This window comes from Gracilinanus agilis, chromosome 1 (assembly GCF_016433145.1).
Source record: "Gracilinanus agilis isolate LMUSP501 chromosome 1, AgileGrace, whole genome shotgun sequence".
In the NCBI taxonomy this organism is placed as follows: domain Eukaryota; kingdom Metazoa; phylum Chordata; class Mammalia; order Didelphimorphia; family Didelphidae; genus Gracilinanus; species Gracilinanus agilis.
This window is the reverse complement of record NC_058130.1, coordinates 117,084,513-117,101,827: the sequence shown is the minus strand read 5'-3', so window position 1 is coordinate 117,101,827 and position 17,315 is coordinate 117,084,513. Positions and strand designations below refer to the sequence as shown.

At 34.4% G+C, this 17,315-nt stretch overlaps 1 pseudogene; it reads right to left on the bottom strand.

Moving 5' to 3' along the window:
• Positions 1-12,532, bottom strand: part of LOC123248263 — a 140,097-nt pseudogene extending 127,565 nt beyond the window's left edge.
• Positions 12,533-17,315: the final 4,783 nt, after the last annotated feature.

The following is a 17,315-nucleotide window of genomic DNA, read 5'->3' as shown; positions in this document are numbered from 1 at the left end:
TCTCTCTCTCTCTCTCTCTCTCTGTCTCTCTCTCTCTGTCTCTCTCTTTCTGTCTCTCTCTCTCTGTCTCTCTCTTTCTCTCTATCACTTTTTCTCTTTCTCTGTCTCTTTCTCTCTCTCTTTACTTCTCTCTCTCTTTATCTCTTTCTCTTTATCTCTCTCTCTGTCACTCTCTCTTCATATACCCAAAACTGTTGATGTCCCACAAAACTATTTTGATTAATTATTTGATCAATTCCCACGCAATCAATTATTGTCACCATGTGAATGATTTAGATCAGTGAGGGGCAAACTTTTTTAAAGAGGAGGCCAAAGGAAAGGAAATGCTCATCTGTCAGTCTGTTTCTAAGGCAACTCTTTTGAAGTTTCATTGTATTGTATCCTACTCATTGTATTTGTCAGATTAAGAATAATGTCCCACAGCTGGACAGAGCATTTCAGGGGGCCACATCTGGCCTGTGAGTTGTAGTTTGCCCATCACTGCTTTAGAGAGATTTTTTTAGCCTTTAATTTCTTTCCGGACTCCTAGCCTTTTATCTACAACTTCCTAGTAGAACTCTCAAAGAAGATCTCTCATATATATCTCAAAAACATGTCAAAAAATGAATTTATTTTCTCCCTCTCCAGACTTTCAATCTAGGTGTTATCCTCGAAACAGTCCCCTAAAACTAAAAAACTGGAAAAACATCAATTGTTCATGGGTAGGATGAGCTAATATAATAAAAGTGACAATCCTACCTAAATTACTTTACTTATTCAGTGATATACCTATCAAAGTACCAAAACACTTTTTTAAAGAATTAAAAAAATATATTACAAAGTTCATCTGGGAGAACAAAAGATTTAAAATATCAAGGGGACTAATGGAAAAAAATATGAAGGAGGAAGGCCTAGCATTACCAGATCTCATACTATACTATAAAGCAGTGATCATAAAAACTATATGGTACTAGCTCAGAGATAGAAAGGTGGATAAATGGAATAGTCTTGGAGTACATGACAGTAGCAAGATAGTGTTCAATAAACCCAAAGAACCCAGCTTTTTGGACAAGAACCTACTATTTCACAAAAACTACTGGGAGAATTGGAAAACGTTATGGGGAAAAATTAGGTTAGGATCAACATCTCATACCCTATACCAAAATTAATTCAGAATGGGTAAATGACTTAAATATAAAGAGAGAAATCATAAACAAATTAGGTGAACATAGAATAGTATGCCTGTCAGATCTATGGGAAAAGAATGAATTTAAGACCAAGAAGGAGACAGAGAACACTATAAAATGTAAAATGAATAATTTTAATTATATTAAATTAAATTTTTTTCTGTACCAACAAAATCAATGTAACCAAAATTAGAAGGGAAGCAACAAACTGGAAAAATGTTCATAACAAAAACCTCTGACAAAGGTCTCATTTCTCAAATGTATAAGGAGCCAAGTCAATTGTTCAAAAAATCAAGCCATTCCCCAATTGACAATTGGTCAAGACACATGAATAGGCAGTTTTCAGATAAAGAAATTAAAACTATCAATAAACACATGAAAAAGAGAAATGCAAATCAAAACAATGCTGAGTTACCACCTCACACCTAGCAGATTGGCCAATATGACAGTAAAGGGGAATAATAAATGTTGGAGGAGTTGTGGTAAAACTGGGACACTAATACATTGTTGTTGGAGTTGTGAATTAATCCAGCCCTTCTGGAAGGCAATATAGAATTATGCACAAAGGGCTTTAAAAGAATGCATAGCCATACCCAGCAATACCACTACCAGGTTTGTACCCAAAAAAGATAATAAGGAAAAATACCTGTACAAAAATATTCATAGCCACATTCTTTGTGGTAGTAAGAAACTGGAAAATGAAGAGTTGTCCCTCGATTACAGAATGGCTGAACAAATTGTGACATATGATGGTGATGGAATACTATTGTGATGTAAGAATTGATGACCTGGAGGACTTCTGTATGAACTGGGATAATTCAATGAACTGATGCAGAGTGAAATGAGCAGAATCAGAAGAACATTGTTCACAGAAAGTAAAACATCATGGAAAATCCAATATGATGGACTTTGCTTCTAGTAGCAATGCAAGAAGCCAGAATACTCCTGAAGGACTCATGGAAAAGAATGCTATCCACATTGAAAGAAAGAACTATGGGAGTAGAAATGCAAAAGCACAATATATGACATCACTTATCACATGTGTATATGGGTATGTGATTTGGGGTTTAGGCTTAAAATATCACTCTATAGCAAAATTGAATAATATGGAAATAGGTATCAAGTGATAACATTTGTACAACCCAGTGGAATTGAATGTTGACTCTGGGAGGGGGGAGGAAAAAGGGGATGGAAAGAAAATGAATCATGGAAACGTGGAAAAATATGTAAAAATAAAAAATAAAAAATAAAAATAAAATAAAAAAGCAAGCAACCCAGTCAACTCTAATCATTTGTATTAATTCCAAACAAATCTTTAAAAAAATCTGCCTATTAAGGACAAAAACAATGAGTACAATATATTCTTTCATAGACTAACCCTTCAAATATTTTATGGATTATGGACACCACCACTGTACCCATTTTCTATTCTCTAGTCCCATGTTTGCAAACCTATTGCATGTGTGCTGGAGCTTGTGGGAAGGGGCTACTTCCTTACTCCTCACCTTGCATTCCTGAGGACATTTCTCACATCACCTGCTCCTCTTCCCAGGAGCTCAATGGGAGTGTTTCTCCCTCCTCTCTCTAGGGTAAGGCAGGAGAGCTCACATGAAAGTGAGGGTTCTGGTTTGGGCACTCAGTCTGTAAAAGGTTTGCCATCACTGCTGTAGACTAAATATCCCTAGCTATTTTAAAAGTTTCTTAAATATGTAGACTTTAGGTCCTTCACTATCCAAATGGTCCTGCTCTGAAAGATTTCTCGTTCATTTATACTACTTCTACAACGGGGTTACCAGAAATTAACAGCTCTTCAGATGTGATATGACTTGGGCAGAGTAAAATGGTACTAGAGATACTGGAAGTCCTTAAGTCCTGGAAACTATATTTCTCAAAGGATCCTAAGATCCTATTACCTTTCATAGCTTCAGTATAAGAATGTTGACTCATGCTGAACATATAGTCCAAATATTTTACAGAAAATATTTTTTCATATGAATTGCTAAATAACCATACCATCTTGAAATTTTCAAGTTGATTTGTTAAAGCCTTGTAATATTTCATAATTTTATTTACTAAATGTCAACTCTTTAGATTTGGATTACTATTATAAACTATTAAGATGGCTAATGTCCGAGAGTTTAAAATCTGAGATCTTTAAGGGTAGATAAGAGCTTTTAAGAGAAAAAAAACTGAAGTTTGAAAGAGGAATAGCTTTGCAAGAAAAGAGCAGGAACATTATGAGTTCAGCTTTTCATTTTAATGTTGAATTTGAAGTACTACTAGAATATCCAGGAAGCAAATGTAGTTTGAAAGTTCTAGGAATAGTCTGGGGTTGAATGTATACTTTTGAAGGTTATCTGAGCATAATTGATTATGGGAGCTCTGTGGGAATGGATATGATTGCCAAGGGAGAAACAAGAAATGCCAGAGAAGCATGCCAAAATTGGAGTTTTAGCTCTATTTTAATTCATACCTTTACAAGTGCATATCAGAAAAAAAAAGCACAGAAAAGCACAGAAAAAAAATTTTGAAGACAGAAATTTATTAGTGAGGACTAAAATGCCTAAACTTAGTTGTTTCAAATTAGTATGGATTTTTGCTACATCTCTATACCACCAGCAGAGTTGGTGTGGAATTAAACACTATAGTTAATCAAAAATTATTTTGACATGACACACTGAGTGACAAGATTGACCAACTTGCTCTACTGAACTGATTGAATTGACAATTGTGATGTCGTGAAGTATGACAAACTTAAATTTGTACTGCTCTAGTTTTGTTTTTTATTACTTTTTAGACATATTATTGGAGAAAGGTGTAAAGAAACACATATGTGATAGGGTAAAGAAGAATATATAGCAGACAAATCTAGATATAGGCCTAGAAGTGTCGATCAGTCAAGATTATCATATTCAAACTGACAACAGAAACTCAAATTTCTATTGTGTATTATAGTTATCAAAAATATTGTCATATTTTATCTTATTAATACTCCCAACAGGCCTAAAGTCAAATAATATAGATATCATCACCAATTTACTGAGAGGGAAACTGAGGCAGAGTGTGGTTAAATCATTAAATTATTAATATCCTGGATATTCTAGTAATTTTTTTTTTGTAATTTTGTAATTTTCTCTAACTCTTGCTTGGTTTTAAAATCTTTCCTTTCCCAGAGATCTGACAAGTATACTATTCTGTGTTCACTTAACCTATTTATAGTTTCCCTCTTTATATTCAAGTCGTTCACCCATTCTGAATTTATCTTGGTGTAGGGTGTGAGATGTTGATCTAAACCTAATCTCTCCCATATTGTTTTCCAAATTTCCTAGCAGGTTTTGTCAAATAGTGGATTCATGTCCCAAAAGTTAGGCTCTTTGGGTTTATCATACACTGTCTTGCTGATGTCATTTACCCCAAGTCTATTCCATTGATCCTCCTCTCTGTCTCTTAGCCAGTACCATATTGTTTTGATGACTGCTGCTTTATACTATAGTTTAATATCTGGTACTGCTAGGCCCCATTCCTTCACATTTTTTTCATTATTTCCCTTGATATTCTTGATCTTTTGTTATTCCAAATGAAATTTGTTATAGTTTTTTCTAATTCAGTAAAGAAGTTTTTTGGTAGCTTGATAGGTATGGCACTAAATAGGTAAATTAATTTGGGTAGAATTGTCATTTTTATTATGTTAGCTCGTCCTACCCATGAGCAATCAATGGCTTTCCAATTGTTTAGGTCCAGTTTTATTTGTTTGGAAAGTGTTTTGTATTTGTTTTCATATAATTGCTGTGTTTGTTTTGGTAGATAGATTCCTAAGTATTTTATATTGTCTAGGGTGATTTTGGATGGTGTTTCCCTTTCTACTTCTTGCTGCTCTAGTGTGTTGGAAATGTATAGAAATGCTGATGATTTATGTGCATTTATTTTGTATCCTGCAACTTTGCTAAAGTTGTTGATTATTTCTACAAGCTTCTTAGTTGATTATCTAGGATTTTTTAAGTAGACCATCATATCATCTGCAAAGAGTGATAACTTAGTCTCCTCCTTGCCTATTTTGATACCTTCAATTTCTTTTTCTTCTCTAATTGCCACTGCTAGTGTTTCTAGTACTATGTTGAATAATAGAGGTGATAAAGGGCATCCTTGTTTTACTCCTGATCTTATTGGGAAGGCTTCTAATTTATCCCCATAGCATATGATGTTTGTTGATGGTTTTAGGTATATACTGTTTATTATTTTTAGGAAAGGTCCTTCTATTCCTATACTTTTCAGTGTTTTCAATAGGAATGGATGCTATATTTTGTCAAAGGCTTTTTCAGCATCTATTGAGGTGATCATGTGATTTTTGTTTGTTAGACTGTTGATATGGTCAATTATGTGGATGGTTTTCCTAATGTTGAACCAACCTTGCATTGCTGGTATAAGTCCCACCTGATCATGGTGGATGATATTCTTAATTACTTGCTGGAGTCTCTTTGCTAGTATTCTATTTAAGATTTTTGCATCTATGTTCATTAGGGAGATTGGTCTGTAGTTTTCTTTCTCTGTTTTTGATCTCCCTGGCTTTGGAATCAGTACCATATTTGTGTCATTAAAGGAATTTGGTAGGATTCCTTCTTTGCTTATCATATCAAATAATTTGTATAGTATTTGGATTAGTTGCTCTTTGAATGTCTGATAGAATTCACTTGTGAATCCATCAGGCCCTGGCGATTTTTTCTTAGGAAGTTCTTTGATGTCTTGTTCAATTTCTTTTTCTGATATGGGATTATTTAGGTATTCTATTTCTTCTGCTGTTAATCTAGGCAGTTTATATTTTTGTAAATGTTCGTCCATATCTCCTAAGTTGTTATATTTATTGCCATATAATTGGGCAAAATAGTTTTTAATGATTGCCTTAATTTCCTCTTCATTAGAGGTGAGGTCTCTCTTTTCATCTTTGATACTGTCAATTTGGTTTTCTTCTTTCCTTTTTTTTATTAGATTGACTAGTACTTTGTCTATTTTATCTGTTTTTTCAAAATACCAGCTTCTAGTCTCATTTATTAATTCAATAGTTCTTTTACTTTCAATTTTATTAATTTCTCCCTTGATTTTTAGTATTTCTAATTTAGTTTCCATCTGGGGATTTTTAATTTGCCTGCTTTCTAATTTTTTGAGTTGCATGCCCAATTCATTAATCTCTGCCCTCCTTAATTTGTTAATATATGCACTCAATGATATAAATTTCCCCCTGAATACTGCCTTCGCCGCATCCCACAGAGTTTGGTAGGATTTCTTATCATTGTCATTTTCTTCAATGAAATTATTGATTGTTTCTATGATTCCTTCTTTGACAAATTGGTTTTGGAGAATCATATTATTTAATTTCCAATTAGTTTTTGATTTTCCTGTCCAGGTGCCCTTACTAATTATTATTTTTATTGCATTATGATCTGAGAAGTTTACATTTATTATTTCTGCTTGTTTGCAATGTTTCTATGCCCTATTACATGGTCAATATTTGTGAATGTACCATGTGCAGCTGAAAAGAAGGTTTATTCCTTTTTGTCCCTATTTATTTTTCTCCACATATCAATTAAATCTAATTTTTCTAGGACTTCATTCACCTCTCTTACCTCTTTCTTATTTATTTTTCAGTTTGATTTATCTAGATCTGACAGAGGAATATTTAGATCTCCCTCTAGTATGGTTTTATTATCTATTTCCTTCTTTAGCTCTGCCAGTTTCTCCTTTATGAATTTGGATGCTATGCCACTTGGTGCATATATATTGAGCAGTGTTATTTCCTCATTGTTTATACTGCCTTTAATCAGGATGTAATGGCCTTTCCTGTCTTTTTTAATCATATCTATTTTTACTTTGGCTTTGTCAGAAATCATAATAGCCACTACTGCCTTCTTTTTCTCATTTGATGCCCAAAAGGTTTTGCTCAAGCCCTGAACCTTAAACTTGTGTATGTCCACCCGTCTCATATGTGTTTCTTGCAGACAACATATGGTAGGATTTTGGTATCTAATCCACTCTGCTATTTGCTTCTGTTTTATGGGCGAGTTCATCCCATTCACATTCAGAGTTATAATCATCAGTTGTGCATTTGCTGACATTTTGGTTTCCTCCCCTATTCCTACCCCTTTTCCTAAAACTATGTCCTTTAAAACCAGTGGTTTGCTATTAAGACACTATCCCTTATCCCCTCCCTTGACTGACTTCCCTTCCTACCCCTTCCCTTATTTCCCCCCCTTTTTGTTTTTAATGGCCTTATGAATTCCCTCCCCTTTCTTCTCCCCTCCCTTTTTTTGACCTCCCCACTCCCCTGTTTCCCTTGATTTATCCCCTCTGACTTTCTCAGAAGGGTTAGATAAGAGTTTTATGTCCCAATGGATAGTATAGCTACTCTTCCCTCTCCGGGTTGATTACACAGAGAGTATCTTCCTCTCCTTCTTATAATAGTATTTGTCCCTTCTCCTTCCCATGCCCTCTTTGTGTGTAATAGAATATCCTATTTTTCTTATTCACTCAAGTTTCTCTTGGTGTCCCCTGCTATTCACCCCCTCTTTCCCATTCCCCATGTCATCTTAGATTATTTAGTGTTCCACTCTCACCCTGTGTATTATTTTTCTGATTACTATAATAGTGAATATTATAATAGTGAATAGAGTTCACTACAGAGAATTATACATAACCTTTCTCTACATAGGAATACAGATAATTAGATCTTACTGAGGCCCTTAAAAAGGCAAATTTAAAAATTATAAGTTTTCTTTCTTTCCCCTGTTTCTTATTTACCTTTTCATGTTTCTCTCAATATTTGTGGTTGGATATCAAAATTTCCATTTAGCCCTGGTCTTTTCTGTGCAAATACTTGGAATTCTTCGATTTTGTTCAATGCCCATACTTTTCCCTGGAAATATATAGTCAATTTTGATGAGTAGTTGATCCGTGGTTGCAGGCCCAGCTCTCTTGCCTTTCTGAATATCATATTCCAAGCCTTGAGAACTTTTAGCGTGGAGGCTGCCAGATCCTGTGTGATCCTGATTGGTGCTCCTTGATATTTGAATTGTCTCTTTCTGGCTTCTTGTAAGATTTTTTCTTTTGCTTGAAAGCTTTTGAATTTGGCAATAATATTTCTAACTGTTTTCTTCTCTGGATCGAATGTAGTGGGTGTTCTATGAATCCTTTCAATGTCTATATTGCCCTCTTGTTGTAGGACTTCAGGGCAATTTTGCTGAATAATTTCTTTTAGTATGGAGTCCAGGTTTTTATTAATTTCTGTTTTTTCTGGAAGACCAATTATTCTCAAATTATCTCTTCTAGACCGGTTTTCTTGGTCTGTTGCTCTCTCATTGAGATATTTCATATTTCCTTCTATTTTTTCAGTCTTTTGACTTTGTTTTATTTGTTCTTGTTGTCTTGAGAGATCATTAGCTTCTAATTGCTCAATTCTAGCCTTTAGGGACTGGTTTTCGGCTATAATCTTTTGGTTTTCCTTTTCAATCTGGTCATTTCTGTTGTTCAATTTGCTTATCAGTTCATTTGATTTCTGAGCCTCACTTTCCAATTGCAAGATTCTACCTTTTAAACTGTTATTTTCTTGCCAGATCTCTTCCATCTTCCTCAGAATCTCAGTTTTGAACTCTTCCATAGCTTGTGACCCGTTTTCCTTATTTGAGGAGGGTCCGGATGCTTGTTTGTTCTCCTCCTCTGTTTGCTTGGTTGTCTGAATTTTCTCTGTGTAAAAGTTGTCGAGTGTTAAATACTTCTTTTTCTTGTTGTTTAGCTTTCTCTTCTGAACTTCCTGAGTCTGGGTAGCCATCATTAGCCCAGTAGCTTCTCAGCTTTATCCTCGCCGTGGTCTTTTGGCTTCTGAGGTCTGAGTTCTGGTTTTTTCCAAGGTCAAGCCCCCTGGTGGAGCCCCTTGCTTGATCCTCTGCTGGAAGTTCCTTTACAAGTCTCAGGGCGCTGCTTCCACAGTCGTATACCTGTCTACGCTGGTTCCCCACTCAGGGTTTCAGAGTTTTGGCTTGTGTCTGTGTCTGCCTCCACCCACGCCTCCGTTGTGTCTGCACTCTCCCTTGCTCAAATTTCGGGTGCGTTCTTTGGCTTATTGGGGTCCCAAATCTTGCTGCTCTCAGGAACACGCCCTGTAGCTGCCAGTGGCTCGATGGGTGCCCCAAACTTGCTCTATTTCTTTTTAACTGGCTTCGGCGCTATAGGTGGTGTGTGTGGAGGGGTTGGGGGTGGGATGGTTCCTCAGCCCGCGATTTAGTGAGAGCTGTTTCACCCCTTTATAGCATGGAAATGTCCCGATTCCACGTACCTTCCACGCTGCATCCTGTTGTGGGGTTCCTCCGTTCGTCTGGACTTGTTTTTATGTCCCCTTGAGGAGTTTTGTGTGTTTTGGTCAGGAGAGGTTAAGAGCTGCTTTTTACTCTGCCGCCCTCTTAACCCGGAACCTTGTAAGATACTTTTAAATGGCACCTCCCTGAATTCCAAACACATATTTCCCCCTGTGATCCAGCAAAAAAAAAAAAAAGATTGATCATTTTTCTTCTCTGGATCTGTAAACATAGTAAATTTCTAAATTGCAGGAATCTGAGGATAAAAGAAAAGGATAAAATTAGCTGCATTGACAAAAGCTAATTTGGGGCAGTCCGCTATTGGCATAAGAGTGTACATTCAAAACAAATGCATTCAATTCATTCAACTCCCCATAGTTCAAATCAACTTCACCCCAAAGTTCAAATTTGGATCTTCATAATCCAATAAAGGCTCTTCAGGCATCTTCATAGTGTGGGGAGATGGCAAAATCCTTATCCTGAAATTACTCTCAAAAGAATGTAAACTTTACATTATAGATTATAAAACATACATTTCTTTCTAAGAATTATATATTTCCCCCTGAATTACTCCTAAATAAGTTAAATATATATATATATATATATATATATATGTGTGTGTGTGTGTGTGTGTGTGTACATATATATATTTCACATTATTAATTTTTTTAAAACTTAACACACATCCCCCTGAGGAAAATTCTAAATAACACATTTCTCCCCTGAAAAGGATACCTCAGGTCAGCTAAGGATGCATGGCTAAGTCAAGGGGTTTGTATGAAATCAATTGGCAAAAGAAATAATAAAAAAATAAAAAGAATTAAATTCAAATAAAGGGGAAAAAATTAACTTGTGAATGAAATGTAAAATGTGCAAAAATGTAAGGAAAATAAACTCATAACAGGCCCTTGAATCAAGGCCCAACAAAAGTGATTTAAGCAGTTTGCAATTACCCATTAAGGGCCAGGGCTATAGAAAACTGCCATTCTCTTTATATATAAGAGAAATAAGGGGAACATCTCTTTCTGGTCTGATTTTCCCTACACCTTCTCAGGGAATGAGTCCATAATAGCCAATCTTAGGTGCTTTACTCGGAATCTAAGTTAAAGGAGACCCTCATCCTCTAAAATGTTAAAAAAGACTGGGATTCCAAATACTCAAATCCCATTTTCAAGCCCTTCAGTATTGGCATAGAACTCCTGCAATCCATGCAGATTCTCAGTCAGTCTCCATGACCTTGTGGTTTTCTTAGGACTTCTCCTGGATTCAGACAGAGAGGCATTAAATCACAGTCCCATGATATTTACCAATAATTGACAGGTTACCATAGTCTCAGGCTTTTCAGGTATGCATCATTATAGCAAATATATATTTGCATTAAGCTTATATCACTGTAAAATCAAAAAAAGGATAAATAATGGTTATATATTTACTTCCAGTACAAGATGAGAAAAAATCAATTGCTCTGATTAAAAAATTTTAAGGAACAAATATTGCATTGCACATGTCAGGAAGAAAAATAAAATGTCAAAAAAAATAAATAGTTTATAACTAGTGAAGGGTTTTACAAAAATAGCAGATTCACAATGCACATTCAAATAAAGTACCATAATTTTCTAATAACACATTTTAAAACAATAATAAACAACTCATTATTATAGTCACTTGCTATGATATTTAAAAATCATATAATTCTGTTTCTAAATTATCCTCAGGAATTCTAGATCCTTCTGAAAGAAAAGCAGGCTAAGATACATAGACTAACAGAAGTGTACAAGAGCTCTCTTGGCTTCCTGTTAAAAAAAAATCCTAGGTAGGAAATTTTCATGTTTCTTCTATCCATGTAAGATAACAATTCTTTATAACAAAATATATAAAATCTTATCATTTATAAAGAAAGGTCTAGGATCTAAAGTAAAATTTAAAACCTCTTATAAAATTACAATTTAAATCTCAAGGCATCAAAACCTCCAAGGTTTTACACAATTACCAAGATAGAATAAAACTTAAAAGACGTGTGCTCCTATAAATCCAGTAAGATGCTCATAGATGGAACATATAACAACATTGTTTTGATACAGTAAAAATGAAACCTGAAATAAATTAGGAAATACAATATGAGTACCATATAACAAGCTATATAGTCAAAAATCTCTTAACAGTTCTAATAGATTTGTCCATCATTTGGGAGTTACAATAAAATCATAAATAGAATAAGTCTAGCACCCCAAAACTTCTTAGCTTAAAATGATTCAATGCAACAGGAAAATCAGTGAAATAAACAAAATTAATTCACAAAACTAATCAGCAAAATACAGTAAGATACAGTTTTTTTAAAACAGAAATAAAACCCATTCAGTTCTGAGGTTTAAAAATCCACCTCTAGTTCAATTTAAATTTCAATATCAAGGTCCTTAAAATCAGTTACTGCTCTGAGCATAAGGGTTTTAAAGTTCAAAGTTCTAAGAGGTATGGTGGTGAATTTCTTCTCCTGAGTTTCAGTTTAATAATCGCAAGAAAGTTTGAAATAGGCCATGTGGCCCAATGAAGAGTAAACACTAGTGTCCAGGTGGAGGTGTGGGGTAGGGGTTGGAAAAAAGCTTAGGTCAGTTTTCAGGAAAACCCATGTGAAGGGATTGTGGGGGGGGGTGCCTAAGTCAGGCTTTAGAGAAAACACGCCGGGGGGAGGGGGATGGTGCCAAGTAGAGGGCAAGAATAGAGTAAAAGCAACTTTTCAGGTTAAAGCCATTGCCAAGACAGCAGGGTGGAGGGGGGCAATACTTCGCAAATCTCAAGTGGCAGCAGCTGAAGCAGTCTCTGAAGATTGCTGCAAGTCAGGGCAGGGCATTCAGGAATGGAGGTCAAGATTGGGGATTCAGAACAGGACAAGCAGCACCAGCAAGGCAGGATCAGGAGAAGTGGCGGAGGCAGCAGAGGCACTGGGCACTGGGGCACCAGAGTTGTGGGGTTAAGCTGCTCTGACACCCCAAGGTGGATCTGGCTGAGCTGGCTGGCAGGCGAAAACATGGTGAGCAAAGCCACTCTCCTTTTTTAAAAAATTGCTCAAAAGAGCTGAGGCAAGATGGCCAAAAAGAAGGCATGGCTATTGCTTTTGAGAGGACTCTAAATACTCTCAGGCTTTCTGGAAAATTGAGAATCCGAAATCCAAACTTCTGCTTGCCATCAATATAATGATTAAAAATGATAAAAGCTGATATTATGAGGGAAATTAATAGTTTAATTAAAGCCATTGCTGATAGAGATAAATCGACCACATGCCTGTAAGAAATCTATTCAAAATGCCCGCCAGTACCTGTCTCCTTCCATCTTGTCTCTCTCATATGCCAATGAGCCTCCTCAGATAGCAAAGAGCCCTGTCTTAAACCCACCCTCCGAATTTAAGCTGCTCTATTCGTTGGTTCCTGTTGTCTGATGTTATCACAAGTCAGAAACTAGAAGCCCATTGGATCACGGGGAATGTAGTTCCAAGGTCCCCACATGTCCACAGGAAGTTTGTAAGATACTTTTAAATGGCACCTCCCTGGATTCCAAACACACATTAGCTAGGCTGATAGTTGTCAGGTGGTTGTTTTAATTTTTATTTCTCTAATCTACAGTAATTTAGAATTTTTTACATAAAACTATAAATGAATTTTATTTCTTTATCAGAAAACTGCCCATACAAATCCTTTGACCATTTACCAATTGTGGAATAATTTGTATTCTTATAAATCTGACTCTGTTCTCTATGTATTTGATAAATGAGCAGTAAATAAACTAGCAGTAAATTTTCCCCAGTTTTTGTTTCTCTTCTTACCGTGGCTATATTGGTTTTGTATGAAAAAAAGTTTTAATTTAATATAATCAGTTATATGTTTTGTATCTTGTGTTCTCTATTTCTTTTTTGTCATAAATTCTTCCCTTATATGTAGAAATGACAAGTTAAAATATTCCATGTTTTCCTAATTTACTCATAGTGTTAACTTTTATGTTTAAATCATATACCTATTATCTTGGTATAGGGTATGAGATATTATTCTATACCTAATTTCTGCCATACTGTTTTTTCCAAATAGTGAAATCTGGTCCCAAAAGCTGGGATTTTTGTGTTCATCAAAAATTGGATTTTTTTTGATCCTTTGCAACTGTATATTAGGTACCTAATCTATTCTGTTTATCTACCATTATATTTCTTAGCCACTACTTAATTGTTTTGATGATTACCACCTTAAAGTATGGTTTAATATCTGATACCGATATGGTACCTTCCTTCACACATTTTCATTAATTACTTTGATATTATCTCTATTGTTTTAATAGCAACAAGAGTTGCAATCTGTCAAAAAAAATTTTGCCTTTATTCAGATAACCATATGATTTCTCTTGTCTTAGGTATTTATATGATCAATTACGCTGATGGTTTTCCTAAAATTAAACCATTCTTGAATTCCTGATATAAAACGTACCTGGTCTTATATATTACCTGTGTGATATATTTCTGCTATCTCCTAGCTAGTATTTTCTTTTAAGATTTGCATCAAGATTGATTAGGGAAATTGGACTATAGTTTTCTTTCTCTATTTTTGCTCTTCCTGGTTTAGGTAAAATCATATTTGTGCCATAAAATAAATTTGTTAGGATATTTTCTTCAGCTACTTTTCCAAATAGTTTATGTAATTTTGAAATTAATTGTTCTTTGGATGTTTGTTAGGACTTATTTGTGATTTATTAGGCCCAGATGATTTTTTTTTAGGAAATTCATTGATGGTTTCGTCAATTTATTTTTCTGAGATAGATTTGTTTATGTATTCTATTCCCTCTTTTGTTAAACTATGTAGTTTATACATTAAAAATAATCTATTTTGCTTAGATTGTCAGATTGTTGTCATATAATTGGCCAAAATAGCCTCTAGTAATTAATTTAGTTTCCTCTAAATTTGGTGAATTTATCCTTTTCATTTCTCATACTGGTAATTTGTTTTTCTTTTTTGTTCTTTTTTTTTATCAAATGAATCAATGGCCTATTTATTTAATTAGTTTCATAAGCCTGGTCCTTTTCTTATTCCACTGGTATAATAGTTTTCTTAGTTTCAATTTTATTAGCCTCTCTTTTGATTTTTAGGATTTCTAGTATTTTAGGATTTTGATGTTTAATTGGAAATTTTTCATTTGTTCTTTTCTAGTTTTTTTTTAATGCATGCTGAATTCACTTATCTGTTCTTTCTCTATTTCATTGATATAAGCCTTAGACACATAAATTTTCCCTTTAGTTCTGTTTTGACTGAATGCTCAAAATGTTGTTAGTTTCTTTCCTTGTCATTCTATTTAATGAAATTGTTGATGTTTTCTATGATTTGTTCTTTGACCCATTCATTCTTTAGAGTAAGGTTATTTTGTGACCAATTAATTTAGTCTTTTCTTCTGCATCCTTTTGTGGAGTTTAATTTTTATAGCATTATGGTCAGAAAAAGGATGCATTTACTATTTCTGCTGTTCTGTATTTGGTTGTGGATTATTTCCATGTCCTATTAAATAATAAATTTTTTGTGAATGTGCCATATATTCCTGAGTAAAAGGAATATTCTTTTCCATTCTCATTCAGTTTTTCCCCCCAAAGGTTTATCAAATCTAATTTTTAAACATTATATTCACTTTATAATTTCTTTTTTAATTTGACTTATCTAGTTCCTGGTGGAAATGTTGTCATTGATGTCTTTTTTTTTTAATCCTTACCTTCTGCCTTAGAACCAATATTGTGTATTGGTTATAAGGCAGAAGTGTGGTAAGGACTAGGCAATGGGCGTTAAGTGACTTGCCCAGGGCCACACAGCTAAGAAGTGTCTGAGGCCAGATTTGAACCTAGGACCTCCCATCTCTAGGCCTGGCTCTCAATCCACTGAGCTACCCAGCTGTCCCTCATTAATTTCTTTTGACTGGCAATGTACGGTTTGGCTCTATTAGGTTATTATGGTTGACCTTTTAGTTATCAAATAAATCTGACATGACCAAATGCAAACTATCTCAAAATAATTTTGCCCTAGGCTATAAAGTTTCTGAATTCTAACTGCAAATGTATGAATGATGGTACTCAATTTGGTTTGATATACCAAAAGGTTAATGAGAATATAAAACTCCAAATATATCTTTCTTGGAAAGCTGGCAATAATAACACTAATTTTGACATCACTACTAAGTACAAGCTGCATGAAAAGACTTTTCTTTCTGGCAAAGCAAAAAACGGCAGCTTTTCATTAAAAAAAATATTTATTCAGGGGCAGCTGGGTATTATTCAGAGTCAGGCCTAGAGACAGGAGGTCCTAGGTTCAAACCCAGCCTCAGCCACTTCCCAGCTATGTGACCCTGGGCAAGTCACTTGACCCTCATTGCCCACCCTTACCAATCTTCCACCTATGAGACAATACACTGAAGCACAAGGGTTTAAAAATTATTTATTCATTTGTTTATTAACAATTGTATGTAATAACAAATTTCCATACAAGTTTTCCTAGATTATTTGATTAAACTTATCTCCCTCCCTCCCATCATTTACCCCTTGTTGTACTGGCAGGCAATTCAACCTGAGTTAAACCTGTATTATCACAAAAAACATGTTATTCATTTTTGTGAATAATCTTATAAAACCAAAACTCCAAAACATCAACTCAAATAAACAATTCAAAAATAGTATGTTTTCATCTGAATTCTGACTCTAGCATTTCTTTCTCTGGAAGTGGATAGCAGCCTTTGTTATAAGTCCTTTAGAATTGTCCTTTGTCATTGTATTGCTGATAATAGCTGAGTCTATCATAGTTGATCATTCCACAATATTGCTGTTACTGTGTACAATGTTTTCCTCATTCTGCTTATTTCATTCAGTATTAGATCATATAGGTCTTTCCAGCTCTTTATTACATTATCCTGTTCATGATTCCTAACAGCACAAAAGTATTCACCAGCATCATATATCAGAATTTGTTCAGCCATTCACCAATTGGTGAGTATCCTTTTAATTTCCAATTCTTTGCCACCTCAAAAAGAGCAGCTATATTTTTGTACAAGTAGTTCTTACCCTTTTTAAAAATCTCTCCAAGATAAAGATCTAGTGGTGGCATTAGTGGATCAAAGGGAATGCATTATTTCATAGATCTTTGGGTAAAATTCCAGAATTCCCTCCAGACTGATTGAATCAGTTCATAACTTTACCAGCAATGCATTAGTGTCACAATTTGCCACATCGCCAACAACATTTATCATTTCCCTTTACTGTCATATCAGCCAGTCTGAAAGGTATGAGATACCTCAGAGTTGTTTTAATTTACATTTCTTTAATTTAGTGATTTAGAACATTTCTTCATACAATTTTTGATAGCTTTGATTTCTTAAGCAGAAGACTGCCTATTTATAGCCCTTGACCATTTATCAGTTGAGGAATGGCTTGGATTCTTACAAATCTGATTTAATTTTTTATATTTTTGAGAAATGAGAACTTTATCAGAGAAATTTGTTATAAAATTTTTTCCTAGTTTGATGTTTCCCTTCTAATATTGGTAACATTGTTTTTTTGAAAAAAAAACTTTTTTAAATTTAATTTAATCAAAATTATTCATTTTACATCTTATAATAGTCTCTGTCTCCTGTTTGGTCATAAATTCGTCCCTTCTCAATAGGTCTGAAAGGTAAACTATTATATATTCCCCTAATTTACTTATAATATTACGCTTAATATCTAAATCATATACCCATTTTGACCTTATCTTGGTATAGTGTGTTAGATATTGATCTATACCTATTTTTTGCCATCCTATTTTAT